This window comes from Myotis brandtii, unplaced genomic scaffold (assembly GCF_000412655.1).
Source record: "Myotis brandtii unplaced genomic scaffold, ASM41265v1 scaffold103, whole genome shotgun sequence".
Lineage (NCBI taxonomy): Eukaryota > Metazoa > Chordata > Mammalia > Chiroptera > Vespertilionidae > Myotis > Myotis brandtii.
The window spans coordinates 3,761,601-3,788,219 of record NW_005353460.1 but is presented as its reverse complement, the minus strand read 5'-3'; the positions used below and the strand labels follow the sequence as shown (position 1 = coordinate 3,788,219).

General features: G+C 38.0%; 1 protein-coding gene and 1 pseudogene across 3 annotated transcripts in view; both read left to right on the top strand.

The window, feature by feature from the left end:
* ZMAT4 (zinc finger, matrin-type 4) overlaps window positions 1-26,619 on the top strand; it is a 336,866-nt gene that overhangs the window by 219,566 nt on the left and 90,681 nt on the right. The window lies entirely within an intron of this gene.
* LOC102247185 overlaps window positions 25,205-26,619 on the top strand; it is a 3,424-nt pseudogene continuing 2,009 nt past the window's right edge.

Here is a 26,619-nt window from a genome sequence, read left to right as displayed (position 1 = left end):
ATAGTCAATACCAGTGATCCCACCCCATTTTGACAGGTATTTTCTTAATTGATGGAAACCATGCAACATTCAAAGTTCATCTAAGGCAGTGGTTCTCAACCTTCTGGCCCTTTAAATACAGTTCCTCATGTTGTGACCCAACCATAAAATTATTTTCATTGCTACTTCATAACTGTAATGTTGCTACTGTTATGAATCGTAATGTAAATATCTGATATGCAGGATGGTCTTAGGCGACCCCTGTGAAAGGGTCATTTGACCGCCAAAGGGGTCGCGACCCACAGGTTGAGAAACGCTGATCTAAGTTTTCCCAGCAGCTGCTAAGCAGAAAACTAGAAGCTGTAGGGTGAAGATTAATCCTGTGGATTTCTTAGGAGGCCATATACCAATTTGTGGGACTTTACAGAATATTTCATCATCAATAACCATTTAAGCATTTTTGATCACCTAAACATTTTAATCAGCTTAATGTTGACAGTGTAGGACAAAATCACATATATGTTTTTCTGAGAAAATGCATTTTCTCAGAAAACAATTATGTGAAGGGTGCTATTGACAATATACGTCAGATGTTGTTTGAGTGTGATAAGCTTTTATGGATTGGCCAGGGCATGGTCATAGCTGTAATAACATCGTTTACAAATCAATTTTCCAAATGTAACCTAGATTGAAATTGGGTTCTGTGTGTAGAGCCTACAATTCTGATTATCCCCCAACCAGGCTATGAGCCTCCAAGAGGGATGATTGTAGTCAGGAAATTATCTGTTACAATTCTAGACCAAGTAAGTGGAACAGAATCATGCTGTGTGAGCTGAAAGGAGGGACAGGGCACTTCTGATGATATTGGTGAGGAACACTCCCCCAAGGAAAGGGACTTGATTTGGAACTAGAAAAGTGGGTAGCATTTCAGCAGAATTCCATGTGAGCAGCATTATATATGTGCAGGCAAAGAGGCAGGGGAACAGAAGCAGTTAGCTGGCAAATAAGCATGTTCTTCTGAATCCTCTGATGCTGCATGTATTTAAGAGTGGAAGTCCATTAGTACATACACAGAACTTGATTGGAAGTCCATTAGCACATATACAGAACCTGATTATTCCAAGATATGTGATTAAAAATGACAAATAAGAGCAAACAATACTTTACTTTTGTGTATGTTTTCTAGCAGAAGAAAAACAACACGGGCCTTAATATTTTTCTAAGTTGAATAATCTTATTGCAGAAACTTTTCAAGTGTTGTTATTATTGCTTTTTGTTGGGGGATTTCTTATGTTCTCAGTCTATGGCTTGTGAAAAAAAGACAGAAGGAGTCTCTCCATAGCTGAAGGCCTCCACCACTCACTGTACTGGCAGATAACAAGCTGGCTCGGTGACTCTTTCACGGCAGGGCACTGAAGGAGAAAACTAGGGCTTTATGCATGTTCTGTGCCAGATAGTCTGACTTAGAGAAGAATTATTCCTAGAGCAGATTCTTCTTGTCAATTTTGAATTATCAGTGCTGCATCTTTTATGTACAACCACATCTTAATGACTTGGGCGCCTGAATTCTGTTATATTTGAGCAGCTTGTCTTTTATACAGAAGACAAAAAGAGCTGCACTATGACTTGGTACCACGTGAAATGTGATTAGCATTGAACACAGTGTCCTTGAAACCAACCCTCTTACCTACCCCAGGTGACATCTTGATATAGATTTATTCAGGCATTAAATATTGCAAAAGCTTGAGGAATAAAACAATGATGATAACTCAGCACATTTTAAAACACACACACACACACACACACACACACACACACACACACACACACCTATTTCTGGAGTGCTTCTAATACATGATTAATCAATTGATAAGGACAAAAGTGCTAATCAGTTAATAAAAGCATAACCATAACTTTTTTAAAATGGTGTCAAGCAGTTGGACATCATATGGCAGTATCACAGACTTTGTTTCTCAGCACGTCTCAGTTTTTTAAACAGTACATTTACTTGTGTATTATGGTTTTCCTAATTATCTATTTTTCACCCTACTTCCCTCTATAGATTGTTATCAACTTAAAAGTAGGCATCTCTATGTTTTGCTCACCGATGTTGTCAAAACACCTAGAACAGTGACAGCCACATAGTAGGTACTCATAATTGCTGAATAAATAACCAAAAGAAAAAAAAATCCAAAATTTAAAAATCACCTAAAATCCTACATTCTTAATATGGCAATCATTTTCATTTCTAAAAGGATCCCGATTGAATAATTTTTACAGGAAATTATTTATGATATTTTCCTCTAATTTAAAAAATGTATATTTTACATATTGTCACATGAGGAGGCATTAAGTGTTATAGTTCAGAGTTTTAACAATGCAAACACCTGTGTAATCACACCCCTGTCAAGATACACAGTTTCTCCATCTTGAGAAAATCCCCATGTGCCCCTTTCCAGTCAATCCTAGCCTCCCACTCCAGGGAACCACTTTTCTCATTTTTTCACCATAGATTAGTTTTGCCGATTCTAAAACCTCATAGAATGGAAGCAGAAAGTATGCATTTTTTGTGTATCTAGCTTCTCTTGCATAGCTTATTGTTTTTGAAAGGTATCCACTTGGTGCATCTAAAGCAGAGTATCCCTTTTCTCTTTATTACAGAGTGTATTCTACCCCAAATCCCACAGTTTTAATATCCATTCTCCTCTTAATTTTTTTTGGGGGGATACTATTTAGAATAAAACTTTCATGAACATTTTTTTTAACTTCTGGTCAACATATATTGTTACTTCTCTTGGTAAATTCCTAGGAGTAGAATTTGTGGGCCATAAATTGGATGTTTTTAACTATATAAGAAACTGCCAGTTTTTTTTTTCAATGTAGCTTCATTATTTTGCATGCTTAAAAGAAACATATGGTAGTTTCCCCTTATCCACAGTTTCACTTTCCCTGGTTTCAGTTACTCACAGTAAGCCATAGTTTGAAAATATTAAATGGAAAATTCCAGAAATAAACAATTCATAAGTTTTAAATTGTGTGCTACCCTGAGTATCGTGATGAAATCTTGTGCCATCCCGCTCATTCCTGACTGGGACGTGACTCATCTCTGTTTAGCATGCCCACCCTCTGATGCTCCCCAGCCCCTTAGTCACTTTGTAGCCATCTAGGTTATCAGATCGACTATTGTGGTATCACAGTGCTTGCGTTCAAGTAACCCTTATTTTACTTAATAATGGCCTCAAAGCCATTTACATAACTTTCATTACAGTATATTGTTAGAATTGTTCAATTTTATTATTACTTATTGTTGTTAACCTCTTATTTTGCCTAATTTATAATTGAACTTTATCATAGGTATGTACACACATATAGGGTTTGGTGCTACCTGTGGTTGTAGGCATCCACTGGAGATTCTTGGAACATATTTCCCACAAAGAAGAGGAAAATACTCTACTCTATATGAATTCCATATTCTCACCAACATTTCTTTTTGTCAGTCTTTATGCTTTGGCCACGCTCCTGAGTGTAGGAGAGTATTTCATTATTGCTTTAATTTGTGTTTGCTAATTGACCAACATGTCAAGCACTTTTAAAAATGTGCTTATTGGTCATTTGTGTATATTCCTCTGAGAAGTGTTTGTTCATGTCTTTTGTCTTTATTTTTCAAAATTTGGTTGTTTGCCTTTTTTATTATTGAATAGTAGGTAGAAGGTTTTCACATATTATCAATATAATCCTTTGTCAGATATATGCATTGCTAATGTTTTTCTCCTAGACGGTGACTTGGCTCTTTATTTTCTTATAGAATATATGGTGAGCAGACATTTAAATTATGGAAGTCTACTTTATCTCCTTATTTCTCTTGTGATTATTATTTTCGTGCCCTATCTAAACAATCTTTGTCTACACTCATGATCAAAGGCATTTTGTATGTTCTCTTTTATAAATTTCATTATTTTAGCTTTTACATCTATGCTTATGAGGTATCTCAAATTAGTTTTTTAAACTTTATTTTATTGGTTTACAATATTACAAATGTCCTTTTTCCCCCCTCCCTGCTTTGCCCACCTCCACCCGCCCTAGCCCCCTCTGCACTCCCTCCCTCTGGCCAACACCACAAGTTATCTGTGTCTATGGGTTATGCATGTATATTCTTTGGCTGATCCTGTCATCTTCTTTCATCTAGTCCCCCTCCCAAATTAAGTTTTATATATTATTTCAGATAGGTTTTGAAATTCATTTTGTTTTCATACATTTACTAGGTTATTACAGCAAGTTTGTTGAAAATGTTTTCTTTTCCTCATTGAATTTTATTGGTACATTTATTAAAAACATATTGATTACGTATGAGTCTATTTCTATACATTCTATTGTGTTCCATTGACTTCTTTTTCTATCTTTATGCCAGTGATTTTTTTTAGCATTACAGAAATCTTGATATTAGGTAGTGCAATTTTTCCAGAATTGTTCTTCTTTCCAAAAATTGTTTGATTGTCCTAAATATTTTGCATTTCTATATAAATTGTATAATTAGCTTTCTAATTTCTACATAGAAAATTTATTGGAATATTGAATGGGATGGAGTTCAATCTATAGATCAATTTGGAGATAATTTAAATTCTTCATAATAATGAGTTTTTAATCCATGAACATCCTATATCTCTATTTATTTATTTTAATTCTATCAGTAGTGTTCTGCAATTGTCAGTATAAATGTTTTAATCATATTTGTTAAAATTTTCTTCAAGTATTTTATGTTCTTTAACACTAGTGTATTATATTTTGGAAATTTCATTTGTATATGTTTGTTACTGATATATAGAAAATGTAGTTGCTTTTTGTATATTGACCTTGAATCATGTAACTCCCACATAACTTTCTACCTATTATTTGTATATAACTTAAATGTACAAAAAAGTTACAGCTTTTGTATTTTTTTTTTGTATTCACACTATTTAGCCATTAGAAAATATAGAACAATGTTCATATTCTTGCATTCTTTTGCTTAAAGCGCAGGTCAAATAAAAAAAATTATTCTTATAAGATAACAAATAATTTTAAATGGAATTGGTCTAAATAGATATTAATATGCAGAAATTGGTTACTGATTCAATGTTAGTATTATTCATTTAAAAACAGATGGTATTTGTCTGTACTTCCAAGTTTTAATTTGACAAGAAAAGCAGTCACCTCTTTCTGAACATAAAATCCAATGTAGAAAACAACAGGAAGTTGTTGAATTATGTAATTATAAAATTTAATGGTCAGAAAGTACTTTAGAGGTTTGCTTTATGGTTTAAATTCTTCTTGTCAGCAAATATAAGGCAGTTTCTTAGTTAGAAACAATGACAGTGTAAATTATGAAATTATGGCTAGGTGGAAATGAAAGATTTGCTTTTCAGACTTTTATTATATTTATTCTTTTAAAAGTTTTAGGATTGAAACAATGCAGTTATTTTATTGTTTCAGAGGAAACTAGACCAGTGATTTTCAATTGGTGTGCTGCAAGAATTTTTGGAACATGCAATACCTGACATTTAGTTGGGGGCACTGACCTCTTTTTCCTTAGATTGTTAAATAAAAAAATGACAATAGCCAACACAACAATAGCCATCCAGTGTGAATGCCTTGTCTTGAACACAAATATATAAAAAAATTGTATCTTATTGGTCACATCACATAATAAGGTTACATCTGATTGGTTAATTCTTGGTCTTTATATACAAGTATAGGCACCTGATTTTTAAAAAAAGTAACTTTCGCCGAAACCGGTTTGGTTCGGTGGATAGAGCGTCAGCCTGCGGACTGAAGGGTCCCAGGTTCAATTCCGGTCAAGGGCATGTACCTGGGTTGCGGGCACATCCCCAGTGGGAGATGTGCAGGAGGCTGCTGATTGATGTTTATCTCTCATCAATGTTTCTGACTCTCTATCTCTCTCCCTTCCTCTCTATAAAAAATCAATAAAATATATAAAAAAAATAAAAAAGTAACTTTGGAGTAAAAAGGGTAGTTAAATACTATTATTATTTTTTTTGTAAATCAATCAAAATTTGACCTTTTATGTCAGATTGGTAAAAAAAAGTATCTTTTTTATGTGTGGCATAATTTTAGTAATTACTTTATGTGTGCCATGAGATGAAAAAGGTTGAAAATCTCTGAACTAGACTATTCTGGTATAATTCTCATTTGAAGACACAGGCAAATGAACTCATTTGAAAATGTCATGTTGCTGAGCATCATAAACTGATACTGTTAGAAAGAACATTGAACATTATTGAATTATGTCCCTTCTTTTTTTTTCTTTATTGATTAAGGTATTACATATGTGTCCTTATCCTCCCATTGCCCCCCACTCCCCCCCTTGTTCCCTCACCCACCTAGTGTCTGTGTCCATTGGTTATGCTTATATGCATGCATACACGTCCTTTGGTTGATCTCTCTCCCTTCCCCCCACCCTCCCCTGCCTTCCCTCTGAGGTTTGACGGTCTGATCAATGATTCTCTGTCTCTGGATCTGTTTTTGTTCATCAGTTTATTTTGTGTATTATATTCTACAAATGAGTGAGATCGTGTGATATTTATCTTTCTCTGACTTATTTCACTTAGCATAATGCTCTCCAGGTCCATCCATGCTGTTTCGAATGGTAGGAGTTCCTTCCTTTTTACAGCAGCATAGTATTCCATTGTGTAGATGTACCACAGTTTTCTAATCCACTCATCTGCTGGTTAGCACTTAGGCTGTTTCCAAATCTTAGCTATGGTAAATTGTGCTGCTGTGAATATAGGGCTGCATATATCCTTTATGCCCCTTCATTTTACAGAGCAGGATTCTGAAGCCCAGAGAAATGAAGTGACTGTCTCCTTCTAAGTTATGGTGTGATCTGGGATTCCTGATTATATGTGACTCATTATTGATTCACTAGAACTCTGATAACTCTTTTCTTTTAAACAGTTGAGTTTTTGAGCTTATATATTTTAGTATAAAAGTTGGTTTGAACTCAAGCATTGAATAGGCATAGTCAACTCTCAGTTTTCTTGGAATGAATTTTTTTGCAAAGTACACTACATACCTTTAATAAAAGAGTTTTCCCCACATTTATGATTTCATCTTAGCTGGAGTGAATATAGAAATGCAAAGAAATCATATTGACTATTCAGAGGGTTCAGGATTGAGAAGCCAAGTTCAGCTTTTAGAGATGCCACTAGATTTATTACTCCCTCTATAATACAACTTCTGCCTTTATTAGCAGGAATGGGGATTAATTTCCAGGAATCTTATCTAGGACTTCAAATGATAAAAAGTGGTATGTGAGTCAGAATGATCAGCCTTCCTTCAAAATAAGCATAATGCCAGAGTCAGAGATTTCTACTTTTTAAATTATTTCTGCTGTGGACTTTCAGGTGATAGTGGATTGGCGTCTCAAATTTTGTTCCACTTATTTTAGTTTAGACTTTGCGTACATCTCAGGCAGTAGACAGCAGAGTCATATCATTCAGTGACACTCTTGTACCTTCAATTAACCTAAGTTTCCTGTGCAGGGGGACTTGGGCACTGGATCTGCTTTAAGACCAGTGGAATTTTTAGGTTAAAAATGAACAGTTTTCAAAGGAAGCCAGTGCTACTGTTGCAGTATAATAATTACCTCCAAACTTAGTGGCTGAAAAACACACTAGACATTTCCTGTCTTGCAGGTTCTGTGGGGGAATTTGGGCTTGGCTTGGCTGGGTGATTCTGGCTTGAGCTTTCTCATAACAATGCGGCTGAGGCCTCAGCTGCAATTCCACTTTTCAAGGTGGTCCCATTCTGGAAAACAGATCAGTGGTTGTAAGGTGCTGGTTGGTGGTAGGGGAGGGAAGGGGGCAATAAGAGGTGGTGTAGGACTACAAAAGGGCAATAAGAGGGAATTGGAGGGGTAATGAAACTTGTCTGTTCCTTGATAAGATGGCGGCTATGTAGCTGTGCTTATCAAAACCTGTATAACTGTACACAAAGAAGAGAACAATATGTAAATTTAAAAAAAATATATATTTCTTTATTTATTTCAGAGAGGAAGGGAGAGGGAGAGAGAGAAACATCAATGACGAGAGAGAATCATTGATCGGCTGCCTCCTGCACGCCCCTTACTGGGGATCAATCCCACAACCCAGGCATGTGCCTTTGGCCGGAATCGAACCTGGGACCCTTCAGTCCACAGCCGACACTCTATCCACTGAGCCAAACCAGCTAGGGCAATGATAAGTAAATTTTAAAAGTCAAATAAAAGTAGGGAGAAAATGTGGCTCACTCTCAGGACTGTCTGTTGGCAGGAGACCTTAGCTTTCCTCCTCATGGGCCTCTCCCTGGGGTTTGAATGTGTTTGTGAGGTGGAGGCTGGCTTCTTACAGGGTAAGGCATCCAAGAAAGCATCATGTGGAAGCTATCTTTTCTTAAATTCTTGAAGGTCACTTAGCATCACTATCATGGTATTCCATCAGGTAGAAGTCAAAGCCAGTGTATTAAAGGAGTGGTAAGAAATTAAACCCCACCTTTGAAGAGAGATTATCAGAAACTATGGGGGCATTTAAAAACCACTACAATCAGTCAGAATGTGGGTAGACAACTAACCTGTGTGGCAAGCACTATGCTGTCACACGCTGTAGACTTTGGAGTGAAAGGCATCTCATCTATGGGTGGACTTTGTATAGGCAGTAAACAATCAAGTCAAGGATTTCAGATTTTTAAAGTAAAAGCTAATAGTGATTTGTACCTATTCTCACAAAAACCAAACCAATGGAAAACAGTTTCTCTGAGGTCCTCTGCTCAAAACCTGGACCTGCCTGTGGTCTGCAGAGAAAAGGTACTCTTTCCCACCTGAAGCTTGCTTGAGAATCTCCACATGAGTTTTAAAAATTCTTTCTTAATCCAACAACCATACTCGTTTCATGCATGGCCACCCCAATATGCTTAACAGATTCCAAAGATTTGGGGACCAAGTTAATTTGCGTTCATAGCTTGATCATGGTCTCCCAATATCCATGTGAGATGATAGAAGCAGAAGTTCTGATCAGCTGACTTACGCTCAAGTTTGTAAAAGCAGAAAGCTTGCTTTATGTCACTTTTTTATTTCCTCTATGATTCATTCCTTCATTTATTTGTTCATTTTCCATTCATTGTGCTAATATTGAACTCCTACAGCGTACCAGATACAGCGTGCTGGACATTCTACAGTGAACGTGAGGTGAAGGTCCTCAGGAAGACAGCGAATAAATCACACGGGCTAAAGGGAAAGGGATAGAGTGACATGATAAATAATGAGAGCTGGGATGTCAGTTCCTTTAAGTGGAATGGTTTGTGACAGCCTTTTAGATTAGCTGACATTTGGACTGCGACCTGAAGGAAGGGAAGGTTCCAGAAGTACCTGCTTATTCCAAGCCGAGGTACTAGCAAGTTCAGAGGGCTCCATGGGGGAAAAGAACTGGGTACATTTGAGGCCTAATAGCAGGCAGAGTGCCTAAAGCTAATGAATGGTGTAAAAATTGACACTGGGGTTACATAGGGTCACCTTTTGTAGATTCTAATAGGTCACTGTAAGATGTTTTGATTTATTGTAAGTGCATAACACGTATTTGCATCTGATCTTACCTGTGAATCCAAATGCTCCACATTCTCTCTACTGAAGGGCCTGGTTCATTTCTACCCTAGGTCACCTTCTCTTCCTTCTGTCCAGAGCAGGTCCTGTTTCTGCCATTCCTGTGAAGACACCTATTACCTAATTCCTTTGTTTGAGGCTATATTTCTCAAACCACTAGCAGATTTTTAGGGTACAAAACTTTCTACTAAGGGGTCCATCATTCATTCATGGTTTTTATTACTAAAAATACCCGAAGTTCCTTTGTTTTTTAAGGGCAAGAAAAACTGACATAGGCCTTTTTAATACTGTTGGAAGTGAGTTGGTGGGTGGATTGGAGAACAAAAAATTCTTAATATTTAGTTAAGGATGAAATCAAGTTCAGGAACAGCATGCTGGCTCCTGCAGAACAGCAAGGGTGTTAAAAAAAAGAATGCAAAAGGTGCACTCAGGCATGTTAGGGACAGTTTATTCACAGGAAAATGGGCCTAACAAATATGCACTGGAGACTTTATTTCAGAACAGAGGATTCTGACCATTGGTTAAGGCTTGCATAACTGGGCAAGTAAAAGAGCCAGACTACTCAAGTCTGAAAATGCAAAGGTGTCAGGATGAAGTGGAATTCCCATACTTGGAGATCAAAGGAGTTGGGTGAACCTTAAAGAACAACTAGAAGATACCAGGTTAGGCAGCTGAGTGGGACAAAGGTGCAGGTTGAGGACAGAGCCTATGCAAATGCCTGGGGCAGGGGACAGTAGGGCTGTATAGTGTGGCTGGAGCTTAGTGACAGGTTTGAGAATAATTGGAGAGGTAGATGAAGGGACAAAGAGTCAGATCATGGTGGGAGCTGAACACTTTCACTTAATCCTAAAGGCTAGTAGGAGTGATTTGCAGATTTTTAGCAGGAAAATTACATGTTGGCATTTCTATTTTTGAAAGAAGTCTCTACACACAGACAACAATCTGAAGGCTTGAGTAGAAGGTCACTAGACATGAGGCAGGGAGATTATTTTAAGGCAATTAATTTAATCCACTGAGAAAGTATACCAACTAAAAGAAAGTACTAGTGGTGAGGATATAAGTAAGGGAGCAAAATGAGAAAAAAATTGGATGTAAATTCAACAAAATTTGGTGGACAGTTGGTCCTCCAGAGACCCTTGTCAGCTGCCCCTTCCATGTAGAGGCAGAGCCTGTCCAAACAGCCTTCTGAAGTGTGGATCCCATTAAGGTTAGGCATTAGGCATTATCAGTGTTGGTCTTGTCCAAGTATTTTGAGGGGATGGCTCAAGTTTTCTTTTATCACCTACAGTATAGAAGGTCTTGAATGAATGCCCAGGGATTTGAATGGTTTCACTTCTGTTTACTATTGATTTACTCTTAAGTTAATACGGGTAATAACTTAAGATTCTCCAATATCTATGTTAGAGTCAGGATTATCAGTCTTGAGCAGATGATTGAACATTTCCTAGTGTTGGATACTTGATAAAAAGATTACTATGTCAAGTAAGGTGTATTTTTTATTACATTTAATAAGTTAAAAAAGAATTAGTCCATTACTTATACTGATATTTTCGATCTCTGAAAGTTGTATGTATTTTATCTAGTTAAGAATCAGCAGAAAATAGGACCTTTTAGTAGACATGATAATAATAGAACACAATTCTAAATTGAATGGTAAGGGAGGAGGTGCCAGAAGAGAATGCTCAGCTTAGATTTCACCTGGTTATTTTTGCATTATTATTTTTAATGTGTTTTGACACCTCAGCTGTATCATATAGACTCACTCTGATCTTCAGAGCCCACACTTTGATTACACTGCTTAAATGGCTCATGTTCCTGTCATATCATTGGAGTGGGGAAATAGTGTGATATAGAAGAGATAATTTTCATTCCTTACTTCATTCATTCATCCACATTTACTAAATACCTATGACACACCCAGCTCTGTATTTTTGAAGTCATACAGAACATTAAAATGTCTATGACTCATCCTTTAATCTCAAAGATCATACTTTGAAATAAATATAACACAAAATATGAAAAAATAGGAGCTTAGGAGTCATCCCAATACAATGCTTTGGGAACTAAAAATAGAGAAAAAATTACTTCCAACCTGGAATTAGTGGTAGTTCAACCAGATGCTTTAGGGAAGAGAAATCAGCATGACTCAGGGCCTGAAGAAATGAGAAAAAGTGTGAACATAATTGGCAGTTGTGTTCAGTGGGGTTAGATGTGTAAGTAGACAAAGCTGGGGAAACAAATTAGAGCCAGATTATAAATAGCCTTGCATGTCAAGCAAAGCTGAACTTTATTTGATAGCCACTGACATTTGTTTTTTGAGTAAGGAGATGACCTGTCGCATCTGTGCTTTAGGGGGATTACTGCGTGATGGATTGGAGTGGGCAGGTTCAAGAGGCCAGGAAACCAGGTAGAATTGATGCAGAGGCCTATGTGACGGCCTGGAGGGGACTGAGGTAGTGTAGGGGGAGGGGTACAACAAGTGAAAGATGTATTTCTCTCTGCACTGTTCCGCATACTCCCCCCACCCCCCAGGAAAATGAAAAGGAACCAGAGCATTGGAATTCTCAAAGACACCTTGGCAAGGCTTTAGGAACACTAATGGCAAAATATAAATTTAATGAGTAATATGAGTAATAACTTAAATTTTTGTTTGGTCTCAAATCCAACAAGGCATGTAGTTGATGATCACGCACAATAGTTTATTTACATCCTGTGGCAATTTTTTCTTCAACCGAGACAGGCTTTTGCCCATTATTGTTATTAATGAAACTAATAAATGGAACACTGTCTAAAAAAGCTTGGTTAACTCTTCATCATCACTGACTAGGTTCCAAGAAGGATGAGCATGGCTTTTAAAATGGAACACACACTTCTGCTTCCATTTATGCATCTTGGGTGCACTCATTAAATAGAGAACTGGAAACCAACTTGGGTTTCTAGTTTTAGAGTTGGCTAATACATTGGAAACTGCCCTAAATTTAATACTTGGAACCAGTATCCTTTGTGGTGAAATATTGACCAAGGAAAGGGCAAAAGCAACATAAAAACATTCCCACCCAACTCCCACTCAACTGTTTTTAGTTGCCAATTTTGGCTACATTGAGGAAGCTGACAATATTATGTGAAGCTGCTGGACAATTCATCTTTCTTCCTCAGGGCTCTAAGGTTTTATCCATATTGATTGAAGGTCTCTATTATTTAGTTTAAGCTCAAGAACTAGGATAGCATTTTGCAAGAGCTCAGCACAGTGTTTTCCTAAGGTTCTAGGGAAATGTATCTGCTTTGTTGGATCTTAAATAGCTGTGGGCTTTGTTAGTGGCGTGTAATCATTTGACAAAATAGGGGATGTTTGCGAAAAGATGCAAAATCAGAAGAAATCTATCTTGTAACAAATGGGAAACTCTTTTGTTTGTTTCTAAAATTATAGCTTTAACTCTGTGAAGAGAAAGTAGACATAAATGTCTTTTATTTTAAAACTGCTACAGATAGACCTAATTTTCTGCAATAGATGGGGTTCTACAAAGATGACTGTGAGCTGTGATTAAGGGATACCAAACAAATGTCAGGTTTACTCAAAGTAGGGCATACCTACTGATGTTTTTGTTCACTATCTTATTTTGACTAATATTTAATGAGCACTTACCAGGGAATAGCCATTGTGGTAAACCTTGGGATATAAAGCTGACACTGTCCTGGAATATAAAAGAATACATTCTTTTGTCTTCAAGAAGTCCACAGGCATTGTGTTGCTGTAGCAAATGAGATGCTGTGAAAAGCTTTTTACTTGATGATCTCTGGTGTGTCTTGTGTATAGAGATATGGAAAAGAAAGAAACAAATAAAAGTGTAGCCCCTTTTATACATTTGATCTACTTTTCAAATAGATTCTGCTGCTGGCAATTATCACCTCATGTGAACGTTAACTCAAGAAAATGGGGATTTTATAGTTGAGGTTGAGGCAAGAAAGGAAGCATCGGGCATGCTGATAAATTCTGTCTGAAACTTTGTATGGCTATATGCCCATTTCCAAAACTGCTACGTTTTGGAAACTAGAGAAATTCAATCCTATAGATGTCACATGAAAGAAAGTTCTCTGCATTTATTCACCCATTCAACAAATACTTACTAGGTGATTGTTATGTTATAGACATTGTACTTGATGCTGGGGATGCAATAATGGAGAAGGCATGGTCCTTGCCTTCAGGAAAGTTCTATGCTAGTAGGAAATGCAAGCATTTTAACATTATTTACAGGATGTATTTAAAATCCCCAAATGATTTACATATCTTTCCTTGTAAGAAATGGGAAAATTTCTTGGAAAAAAACCACTTTAATTAAAACACACACACAAAATGTAGCAATAAAACTAAAGGTTTCTTTGGAAATATAGAGGCTGGTGATGTGCTGCCAATAAAAATGTTATTTACCAAAACAGATCTTTTACTCGGAAGGTGTGTATGACGTCTATATTAGCTAAGTGGGTTCTTAGACCTGAATAATGAACAAAAATATGCAATAACTTGAATTTAGAGTCTATTTTTACAACATATGACAAATAATGATACATTTACTGAAATAGATATTGGACCAGGGAAGTAAGTGGCAGCATAGCTTTTCACAGACACCAGCTGGCAAACTGTTAAATGATTTGAAATGAGTTATCAAGCACTGCTGTTTTGTAAATAAGCGTCTTGATTTCTTTTGCCATAACATGTGAAAGCAAGATATCTACTGCTCAGTAGAAACCCTTTCAGGGGAAACTACAGTTTCCCCAAATCCTGGTGAATCATTAAGATTCAGTAAAGTGGACTCGTGGAATCCTAGAGTGGGGTCCTGTCTCTGTTACCAAGTAGCTGTGGGACCTTGATGACTCACTTCACCTCTGTGAGCTTCAGTTTCCTCTCTCTAAAATGAAGGTGTTGGGTTGGGTCATGCACAATGTCTCTTCTAGCGTTTTATTTTTCCATCTAGTTTTCATCTAGGTCAATCTGAACCACAGAGGAACACTTTATTGTGAGTCTGTGTGCTTGGGGTGTAGATAGTTTCACCTTGTCTGAGATAGTACAAAGAGCTTTCATATATACCACATCTAGTTTCTCTCATTATTAACTAGAGTCCTGGTGCACAAATTCATGCATGGGTAGGGTCCTTCAGCCTGGCCAGCTATCTGTGCGATCAGGGCTGTCTCTCCCAGTCCCAGGGGTGGCCAGGGGGAGGGACCACAGGAGGTTGGCCAACGATGGGAGATTGGCTGTGGGAGTGCACTGAGTGTCTGCCCCCTGGTGGTCAGTGCATGTCATAGCTACTGGCTGGTCGTCTAGTCATCTGGTAGTAAAGGTCGCTTAGGCTTTTATATATATAGACACCTTACATATATAAAGTACATTTGCCACAGGTAATGAGACAATTACTTTTAACAAAAGTCCATAATTTACTCCTGCTTCTTCAGTGTCCTTTTTCTGTTTCAGAATCTCATACTACACTATAATTATTAATCATGTCTTCTTAGACTTCTCTTAGCTGTGACTTTTCTTGGTTTTTATTATCTTGACAGTTTTGAGGACACTTATCAGATATTTTGGAGACTTCCCCCAATTGGTGGTATCCTCATGATTTGATGAGGATGATGGGTTTTTCATCACATCATATTAAATGTATACAGTATCAAAATGACTTCTAACTGTTGATGTTAACCTTGACACCTGGCTCATGACCAGGTTGGTCATACTGTACTCTTTGGGAGGAAGTCTCTCTGCGTTGCTCCTACTTAAGGAGGGGGGAGTCATCTTCTACCTTCTTGGGAATGGAGTATTTACATAAATCATTAGGAATTCTTCTGTATGGGAGATTTGTCTCTTCTCCTTGTTTATTTATTTAATTACTATTTATATCTATATTAACTCATAGATATATTTATTTTGTTGTTCCAATGATTCTAGATTTTGCCATTTAGAACTCCTTAAGTTAGCTCCTGTGTCTCTTTGATATAATCCCAATATTGTTATTTTTGTTTGTTTTACTTGAATTTTGTTACTGGTACAACAAGATGCTTGAGGCTCATCTTATCAATTTTCTGCCTCAGCCATTTCTGAAAGACTTCCTGGCTCCCCTCCCCTCCTTTTTAAATAATGATATTAGAAACCAAGATCTGGACAATAGGTTTCTTGCTTACTTTGAATGATTTTCTCCCCTTTTTATTTCACCTAGCAAATTTTTTCTCTTCAAGAATATTTTTCCACTTTTATTTTCAAATTCCCACTATGCCCTGTAGCTCATCATTCCTCTGCTGTTGGCAACCAAATACATTTTTATAAAATACTTATATCATTGTACCATTACCTTGGTTAAAAACCTCCATAAACTCAGTGTTGCCCTTAGGAAAAAGTTTAAACTTAATATTGTTGGAAAGGATTTTAAGATCTGTTCCTACGTTCCTCCCCAAATTCACCTCTAAAAACTCTCAACCTTGATTTACACTCCATCCAATCACCTATCCACACGTCTCTTCCCTCTAAACTGAAAGCTCTGTGACAGCAGGAACTTTGTACATTTGTTTCATCGCTGTATTGTTAACACTTAACCCACTGTCTGGCACTTGACATGTATTGAAGAAGCATTTGTTTAGTGAATCAATAAGTAATCCATGGACTATCCCCATCTTGTTAGTCTCAAGGAAGCAGTGGTCACTGATGTATTTCCAAGGGACAGTGGCTTACCAAATGTTAAATACATATTAGTTTTTGCAGGCAGAGTATCTCTCAGTATGGAAACAGTTAATGCAACTCCTCTATTGTTACTCATCATGAGGCAGAGTTCCTGGCCTCCTTTCTTTTTTCCATTTCCAAATGAAAACAGAAGGCAAGGTGCAGCTTCTGGACTGCTTGAGATCAGTTCCAATCTAGTGTGTGGGTATGTTCTTGGTTAAACAAACTGGGAAACCAGCCATGAAGAAATGGACAAGAATTCTAAAGCTGCCAAGAAATTCACACCTGCACTTCATGGCTCAGAATCGAGCATGATCTCAAGGGCATTTCCAAGCAAGTCCCCAAATTTCTACACTTCCAGCCTGACAGTTACACACTCACAAGGAGTCTAACACAAGAGTAAGTAGATAAGATTTGACATTGCTCATCCACACCTTTTTTTACCCAGAGAAGATGTTGGTGTCTTTTAATATCTTTCAAGAAAGTAGGACAGTCATTTTTCTCTGATTAAATATGGCTTGGATGTAAGGTTTCCAGAGCCATCAGAATGGAAATCATTTGTACTCCTACCAAACATATGCACAGCAATGCTCTCCCTCTAAATCTCTTAGTATATTATAGACATTGCCTCCAATCCTCTTATTTTAGCTCAGCTCTCCTTTAGATGGGGAAATGAAGAGAATATTAATAGCCCTCTCTAACAATTTTCTGAGAGAGGCTAAAATTGCCACAACTTGCTAGTTTTTTCTCATGAAGGAAGTACATGCTTTTGTGTCAGGTTTAGAAGGAAAGTCTTTCACTTGGTACTAAATGGAGTTAACTAGATATATTTGTCTTAAAAGGCTGATCTTGTTTTGTCAAGTGAGGATAAGACAGCTTAATACACTAAAATATTCATTTTCTTTAGTCTCCTGTGAGTCATGTTAATTGTATATATGTACTGTCCCTCTCAGCCACTTTAATAAGGATGACTGAATGTTTAAATTTTCCCCTACATGTTATCTATGATAGCCCACGGTAATTATTTTGTAATGCCCTATATTATTGAATGCTTACCCACTAATACAGTGGACTGCATGATGCAGTTATGGCTGCTGGGATTGTCAGATAAAATAACAGGATGACCAGTGAAATCTGAAGCTCAGATAACACCTACTTCTTAACTTAGATGTGTAAGTATGCCGTATTGGGGACATACATATATTAAAATTATTTGTTGTTTATTCTAGGATAAAATTTAACCAGGCATTTGAATTCTATTTACCAAATTTGGCAACCTTAATGCCATGCCTAATTTTCCAAGCCAAAATACCTTTAAAAGCTTACATTTCAATCAAATAAAGAGCAAAATACAATCTTAGGAGCAGAAAATTGGTTCACTTCACTGTTACATGATTAACTCTGGCTATCTGGGATCCCAAAATTTGGAAGTAATTAAAAAAAAATAGCCCAGCCATTTTTTTCTCAGTGGTTATGCATCCATCCATGAATGAAGCAGGAGGTCATGTTTCGATTTTCGGTCAGGGTCTCGATCCCTGGTAGGAGGCATGCAGAAGGCAATCAATCAATGATTCGCTCATCATTGATGTTTCTATCCCTCCTTCCCTCTCCCTTCCTCTCTCTGAATTCAATTAAAAATATTTTTTAAAAAGAATAAAATCACCAACACTGTCTTAAAAAATATTTCTGAGCAAACTATTGAGATGCTTAAGTATGTAAAAATTCCTGACCTTTTACCCCATCCCTGCCTCTTAATAAGATTTGAAAAGTCACCTAAGCAAAATACATATATTTTTTTCCCACATAAAGTTTAACTTTGGTAAAAGAATTCAACTGGGCAAATTTTAAAGATCGTATTGGCTTTATTCAATGATTCATGAATTGGGCAGCATCCAATCTAGCAGATAAAAAGGTGCTCCAAAGAGATATACAAGGCAAGAGATTTTATAGGCGAAGGGAGCAGGAATAGGAAGTTATACTAGGCAAAACAGGTGATTAATTATTGCAGGTTACTTTTCTTTAGGGGATGGCAGAGGTTTCTCAAGCAGATTACCTAACTAGTGCTGATCAGATGATGCCTGATGGGTTGGTTTAAGACTCCATTTCTGGGGAAGCTGAAACTGAATTTAAGTCTAGGTTTGAGGACCTGGGGCTCACCATATGCCAGTTGGTTCAGGGCCTGTTGTCTTTTTTTTTAACCAATTATTTCCTACTAAATTGGAACATCAAAGCCTCAACGATCCCTCTTTTCTTTAGTAGGGTTTTTAATGCCAATTTTGCCCACTACTAACCTTGCTTCTATTTTTCTTCTCAGATAGGTTATTTTATCTTCCACCTACACATGGATCTCTAGAGACATTGGAAATATTTAGCACATTTACAGAATGATTTTTATTGGCATTGAGCTAATGTTAGTTATTTTAAAATATTTTTAAAATTTGATCTGAAATGTTTATGGATTTTCAATCAAGTCCTGTGTACTCTGCTTTGTTGTTGCTGTTGCAAACTTATGCTGTCCTTTTTTAACGTAAGTTAACTAAGTTGACAAAATCTTTATTTTTTTTTCAAAGAAAAACTTCCCAAAACTATCAAGACTCACCTCTGATATATCTTTAAAATTACTGGGCAATAAACCAACCCTAGATATTTAAAAAAGAGGGTTTTTTTTGTTAATTGCTCATTAATAGGACTTGAGTATTCATCTCTATGATAAGCACCATACAAAGAAAGATAACTTGTAGAATGAAGGCTACCTCTGTGCCATCAGGGTGGAGTCATGTTTAGTGAATTTTGCAGCTGTATTTCTCAAGCATCAGTTAATATATGCACTTATTGGAGTCCTCTGAAGCATCCCCTAGCCTTCACATTTTCTGTAAACATTAAAATGGATATCAGAGATAGACAGAGCACGGGGAAGGAGTGACTTGTGTTAGCCCTCATTTTTTTCCTTTTTAAAAAAAACTCCTTTCTTACTAGTATTTGAGTCCTCTCCTGGATCTTTCTATTGTATAGCAATGTATTTGCATTATATTATACTAAGGTATAATACAATGCCCTCAAAGCTATGAGGATTAGACCCAGGCAAGCAGGAAAGTAGACACAGGTTTTTTGTGTGTGTTTAATTTCATCAATGTGTGTATATGTGTGTATTCTTGCCTTCTCTCACTCTTCCCCTCCCTCTCTTTATTTTTCGTAAGAAAAGTTATTTGGGAAAACCCAACCTTGCCTTGGCTGAACCTCAGAGAAGCAGGGTTTTGCCTTTTCATTCCACCTCTATGGAGAGTTATTAGAGAAACCTCCAGGACCTAGAATGGTGGAAATTCTGAAGTGCAAGAATTGCTGCTCAGGCTGGCTCCTGTGTAGGCGTGGGATCAGCTTAAGAAGCAGCAGGGCCAGGCACCTGTCATAGACCTGGGAATTAGATGGCAGGAGTAGATGCCCTGGGGTGTTAGCATAGAGTGAACTGCAGAAGTAGAGTGAACTTAGTGTGACTAAGGATAATTATTCGAAAGACTTAATAGTTATGTATTAGTGGTCACAGCTATGTAATAGACTGAACTCATCAAAGCTTTTCTGTGCACTTAATATTTATAATGTGCCTTCTAGTCATTAACATTTTTTATTCCTCCAAATACAACCTTATACATTTACTCTGTGTGTTTTTTCTACTTAATAGAAATCCAAACAGTGTATATATTCATTGCTGACCTTGTTTATGCTCTATTTTCTCCAAAGCAGCAGAAGTTTTTTCCAAGGTTTTCATATCCAGGTGTAGCCCGAAAAAACAAAATTGAGAAGTGGGTGGAATTTGATTTTAATGCTTGTTTCTTCTGCTGCTTTTTCTACCCTTACAGAGCCTCTTCTACAGGACCTTTACTCCTGCCTCTAACTCTCCACCCTTCCTTCCTTATAACACATGTATTTGCATGTCTGATTAGCAGTTACTTATACTGTAGAAAGGACTCCAGTGGATTCCCTCTACTCACAGAGGGGCTTTTAACCCTTACTTTAGCTGTGCAATGAAAGACTCTTCCATTAACTAAGTACCAAATAAAGACAAATTGAGGATTTTCTGTTGTTGGCATGAATGTCTTCCCAATGCCCCCTAAGTTACAGCATCATAATGTATATGCACTACTCCCTTCACTGGCCACCCATTGACTCTAGAAAGAAAGGATCCCTCCATATAACAGTCACATGAGTGGTTCAGATGTTCTTAAAAGTAGTCATTTACCTAGTCAGCGTGGCTCAGTGGTTGATTGTAGACCCATGAACCAAGAGGTCACAGGTTCAATTCCCGGTCAGAGCACATGCCTGGGTTGCAGGCTTGATCCTCAGTATGGGTCTTGCAGAAGACAGCCCCATCCATGTTTCTTTCTCATTGATGTTTCTATCTCTCTATCCTTGCCTCTTTCTCTCTCTAAAAAAACTCAATAGAAACATATTTTTTAAAATGTCATTTGCGCAGGATGTCATTGTGGCCTGAATTGACTCAGTGGCCATTTTGTACATAGTTTCTATTACAGGAAATTACCTACATAATAATTATTTTATTTATGGCATTGGGAGGTTATGTTTCTAAAATTTAATTTGAATAATTCTCTGAGTCCCATTAATCCCTTTCTCTTTAGGGGATACAGGGAGTGGTGGGTGCATAATGTTAAGGAAATGCATGTTAACACCTTGTTTTAAGTCACTTGATTCAGACCTTGGTGGGTTCGGAGACTTGGATGCAGAAATCACACACTTACTGGGTTGTCAGCCTCTTAAAGTCTGAGTCCGCCTCGTTGTCATTAATTCTGTGGTGTTCAGCAATTCGCATGATAACTGTTGACTTTTATTGTCTCTTGAAAATTGGTTCCATTCTGAAAATGATCTGAAAATAATTTTATGTTATATTTTGTAGTCATATTACTCTAGTGTTCTTTCTGACCCCTTCTCCAACACTTGCAATTTGGCTGTGAGAAATGTAGTTTCAAGACAGAGAAGACATTTCACCAGTTCTGTGTATCCTCATGGGAATTGCAGAGTTGGTTTTTTTTAAAGCTATTTTATTATTTTTATATTTGAGAATCAGAGTGTCTTCCTTTATTTGAAACTTTTGAAGGTGGTTATTTCTTTTCAAGAACTACCCATTTGAGCCTTAACCAAAGAAGCAATTACTTTTTAAGGATATCTAGTTCTGCATTTGGCAGCTCTCAGCTCAGAAAAAGTACTGTGACTCTCTCTAGAGGGAGGTGTTTGTTAAAAAGATGAAAGGTTTTCATTTTAAAAACTTTGCCATTGCATCTTATGAATTCAGTGAAATTAAAATTGATCCTAGGGCCCTAAACCCTCATAAAAGATTCCTCAATGCCCCCAAAGCATCCGTTGGACTGTTGCTTGATTGTCTGAGACACAAACTCTTCTTTACCCATTGATCCATTGTCAGTGGTTTCCTGTTGCTACTCAAAGCCCCACTATTTAATTATGAGGTCCTCTGGGCTAGGTCACTTGTGACCCCCCTCCTCATTTTTCTCCTCTTATAGTCCCAGAAACTTTAGAAAGCATAGCTTATCCTCCTATTAAAAGTTATTTTCCTGAAATAATAATAGAAGCCAACTGAAGAAATGTGAAAGCATTTAAAGCTGACCTTCTGAACACCAGAAAAAAAAAACACACCACCACCACCACCAAAAAAAACCAAACAAAAACAAACAAACAAACAAAAAAAAACATTTTAAGGCAGTTTTGATTGTGTTTATCAGAATAAACTGAACACTGGCTTTTAAAAATTGATGGATATGTGCAGGGCTTGAGGCAACTCTTTGACTTTATGTCAGCGATGCTGGTTTTTCCGAAACTTAAAGCTTCTGTGCAGCATACTTCAACCCCGATTTCCTGGGGGAGTTGATTTTTCAATTGCAATCAGTTCTGTGATCGCCAGTCTGTTCCTTGAGAATAAAAGGCATATGAAAGTGTGTGTGTGTCCCTGTGTCTATATGTTTGCACACTCAAATTTCTACTAAGGAATGTTTTGAAGCCCATTAATTGAGAAAGCAATGACATATTGAGAAGTACATTTGAATAATCACAGGCTCCTCTGGAAATTTCACCCATTTTTATTGCTGAACAACTTGATCCCTATTGTGTACAACATATCTTACAGCAGTTGGTTAAGGAAAGAAAGGAAGAAAGGAAGGAAAGAAGGAAGGAAGGAAGGAAGGAAGGAAGGAAGGAAGGAAGGAAGAAAGAAAGAAAGAAAGAAAGAAAGAAAGAAAGAAAGAAGAAAAGGAAGAAGAAAGCTTAGCCCTAGCTGGATTGGCTCAGTGGATAGAGTATTGGCCCATGAACTGAAACATCCTGGGTTCAATTCTAGTCAAGGGCACATACTTGGGTTGCAGGCTCAATTCCTGGCCCTGGTCGGGGCACATGCAGGGAGCAACCAATTGATGTGTCTCTCTCACATTAACGTTTCTCTATCTCTGTCTCTCCCTGTCCCTTCCACTCTCTCTAAAAATCAGTGGAAAATTATCCTTTGGCGAGGATCACCAAACAAAAAACAAAACCAAAACACACACAAAAAAGAAAAGCTTACAGGTCTGTAATCTTTATAAAAGAGCCTCTGACACTTTTCCTGGTGTATCAGCCCTCAGTCTTTCCTCCATTCAAACTTTAATTAGGTTACAGTATATTTGACATAATCAACTCTCCTTTTCAGAAAACATGCACAAAGGTTATATCTATTAGTCACTTACTCTATAACAGTAAATGTTTTCAAGAGCCTTTGCATGGCCATGATGCCAGCCTTAATCAGGAGGTCTCTGGAAGGTACAAAGTGATTTTTCAAGGCCACAGAATTAGCAAATGATAGAGCAAGGGTGCATACCCAGGACTTCCAAACTGGAGTCTGGTGCTCTGTCTGGAACACTGCAGCCACTCTCTTAGTGGACATTACTTTAAGTAAATATTTAGTATCTTTACTGCTAGGGAACTAGGTTTTGATTGTTGAAGCTAGAGGATGGGATAGTCTGGAATCGAGCCCCTAAGAATACCTCAGTGCTGGGCTGAAGTGTGTGAGTGTGTCTGTGTGTGGTGGGGTAGGGCATTCTTTAAAGAGAAAGGAGTCACAGAGAGCACAGGAGGCAGCAGTGGATTATAGGGGGCAGGAAAGGATGCATATCCTGTATAATAAAACCCTAATATGCAAATTGACAGAATGGAGGAATGACCAGCGAACGACCAGTCGCTATGATGCACACTGACCACCAGGGGGGCAGACGCTCAATGCAGGAGCTGCCCCCTGGTGGTTAGTGTACTCCCACAGGGGGAGCGTTGCTCAGTCAGAAGCCAGGCTCAAGGCTGGTGAGCACAGCTGCGGTGGTGGGATCCCCCCGGGGTTTGGGCCTAAGCTGGCAGTTGGACATCCCTTGAGGGGTCCCGGACTGAGAGAGGGTGCAGGCCGGGCTGAGAAACCCCTCCCCCCAAGTGCAGGAATTTTGTTCACCGGGCCTCTAGTAATAAGATAGAAGGAAGCAGTGCTGAAATTTTCCCTGTTACCCTCATCATTTGTTTCACATTGTGGTCAAAGCAATGGTTCAAACTGATTGATTTCCCAAGCCATCTTATACTTATTGGTGCCTTGGCTAAGTTGACCTCTCAGAAATCATACAAATGGAAATGCTTTATGCAGGTTTGGGAGAGAAAACCTAGGTACACTATTGTTCATCAGTTTTTTTAGTATTGAGTTATCCGTGTAAGTAGCTGATCATGGACCACTGAGAAATTGCTGCCCTCCCCCCTGAGAAGATTATCTACCATCTAAATGGGGAGATGGAATAGAGACATATGACTAGACTCTAGAACTATCACTGGGAAAACCCTATAAATGTGTTCAAATTAATATACTGCAAATGATGCACAAGGTGCTGAAGGGATGTGGGTAATGGACTCATTAGACCCTGCAAGAAGCTAGATTGCAAAATAAATCATGCATTGGTATCTTTTCTATCACTATGTGGATGGCTCCATTCCTTAGATGCTTTTACACACAAGTGAATTGTGTAAGTTTATTGATGTTTGAGATGTTTTTTTGTAAAGTGATCACAAGGTATTATGAATGCAGAGAACGTAATTGAGCTTAAGATCACCATGCTGAACAATTCCCCTAGACAGGAAACCTTTACCTGCAAACTGTACATTTTCTGCCCAAGTCCCCACCTACAGAATTAGAACTCCTAGGGAATCTTAATTGTGTGCACAATGACTACTTACTGCATAAGGTTATCGCTTTGGCTTACTTTTAAATTTCTGGATGAACTTAAGAATGTGGGAATAATTTATCTGTAGATGCTGTTAGGAGTGTTTCTGGGCTGTGAAATATAATTTTTAGAGGTGAAATCAAATAGAAAATATTTCTCCCCAGCTATATAAGGGGACAAACCTGGGGTAAACACAAATTCATGCATACTGTGCTTATATGCTAAATCAATAAGGTCTTTTTTATGTATCCCTAACTGCTGGTGGGCCAAAAGAGAAATTAAACTTATTCAATATAATGGCATTTAAATCTTAATTTTATCTGACATTTAAACAAATCCTTTAGATAATGCTCCATCTAGAGAGTTCCTAAATCATTCTAGTCAAAGAGTTTTATAGATTTTTTAAAGCCATGTTATATTCTCCTGCTTATTACCAAATGATTATGTAAAAACAATACTATCACAGAAATAGGAAAGAACAAAAATAAAACAATGCATTATTATAGTGGATTGGATAGCCACCCCCAGAAGATTTGTTCACCAGCGCATCAGACTTGTGACCTCATTTGGAATAAGGGTCTTTGCAGATGTACTTAAGGTAAGAATTTGAAGTGAAATTATCCTGGATAGGATGGGCCCTAAATTCAATGAAGAATGTCCTTAGAAGAGATAGGAAAGGAAAAAAAAACCCACCAGAAACACAGAGATAAAGTCCATGTGACGACAAAGCAGAAGTTGGAGCCATGTAAGCCACAGCCAAAGAATGCTAGGAACCACCAGCAGCTGGAAGAGCTAAGGAAGAATTCTTTCCTTAGAGCCTTTAGAAGGAGTGGGAATCATTGACTTTAATTTCTGACTTCTAGTCTCCAAACTGTAAGACAATACATTTCTGTTGTTTTAAGAAATTCTTGCATCTAAAATTGAGGTGTGTAAAACTGATATTTAAAACATCATGACCTAAATCTTCCACCCTAGGAATTTGCAGTCCAGTCTGTTCAACCATTAGACATGACTATATATGAAACCACAGAGACTCTTGAGTCTACTTAACTAGCTGGATGAATCAAGAAAGGGTTCCCTGTGGCCATTTTACTTGGAAAGAACTGGATGTGAGCAGAAATCTAGTTCCAGATGAACAAATAGTTTGGCTCTTATTTGTCGACACAAAATATCTACAGGCCAATATTTACTTAAGAGGTTTAGTGTGTATATTTGAAGATGGAGGATTCATGTTGAACTGAGAAATTAATTGCCATAACCTCAGGGTTAGGATGCCAGTTTATTCTTGGGTTCAGGAATAAAGGTAGCTCCCAACTAGAGCTTCAGATTGCAAAGCTTGGAGCATCAGACACTCTCAAAATACCCAAGTGCATTTCTCTTTCTCAGTTTCTTAATTTGTGAAATGAAAGATTTGGACTTCATTGTGCCATTGTGTTCCTTCTATGTCAAGAGGTTTAAGACTATGATTTGATTCTGTTCCAAACTATCTTCTTATTAGAGGCCCAGTGCATGAAAATTCATGCACTTGGGAGGTCCTTCTGCCTGGCCTGCATCCTCTCACAGTCCGGGACCCCTCCAGGATGTCCGACTGATGGCTTAGGCCTGCTTCCCAGGGGATCGGGCCTAAGCTGGCAATCAGACATCCCTCTGGCAGCCCAGGAGCCCTTGGGGGATGTCCGAGTAATGGCTTAGCCCCGCTCTCCCCGGGGGGAGCGGCGCTAAGCCGTTACTCGGACATCCTTAGCACTGCTGTGGAGGCGGGAGAGGCTCCCGCCACCACTGCTGCACTGGCCAGCCATGAGCCGGTTTCTGGCTGAGTGGTGCTCCCCCTGTGGAAGTGCAATGACCACCAGGGGGCAGCTCCTGCAGTGCACGTCATAGGTACTGGTCGTTCCTGGTTGTTCCGCTGTTAGGGTCAATTTGCATATTACCCTTTTATTATCTACTAGAGGCCTGGTGTATGAAATTCATGTCTGGTGGGGGGTCCCTCAGCCCGTCTTGCACCCTCTCTAATCCAGGACCCTCAGGGGATGTCTGACTGCCGGTTTAGGCCCCATTCCTGTGGGATG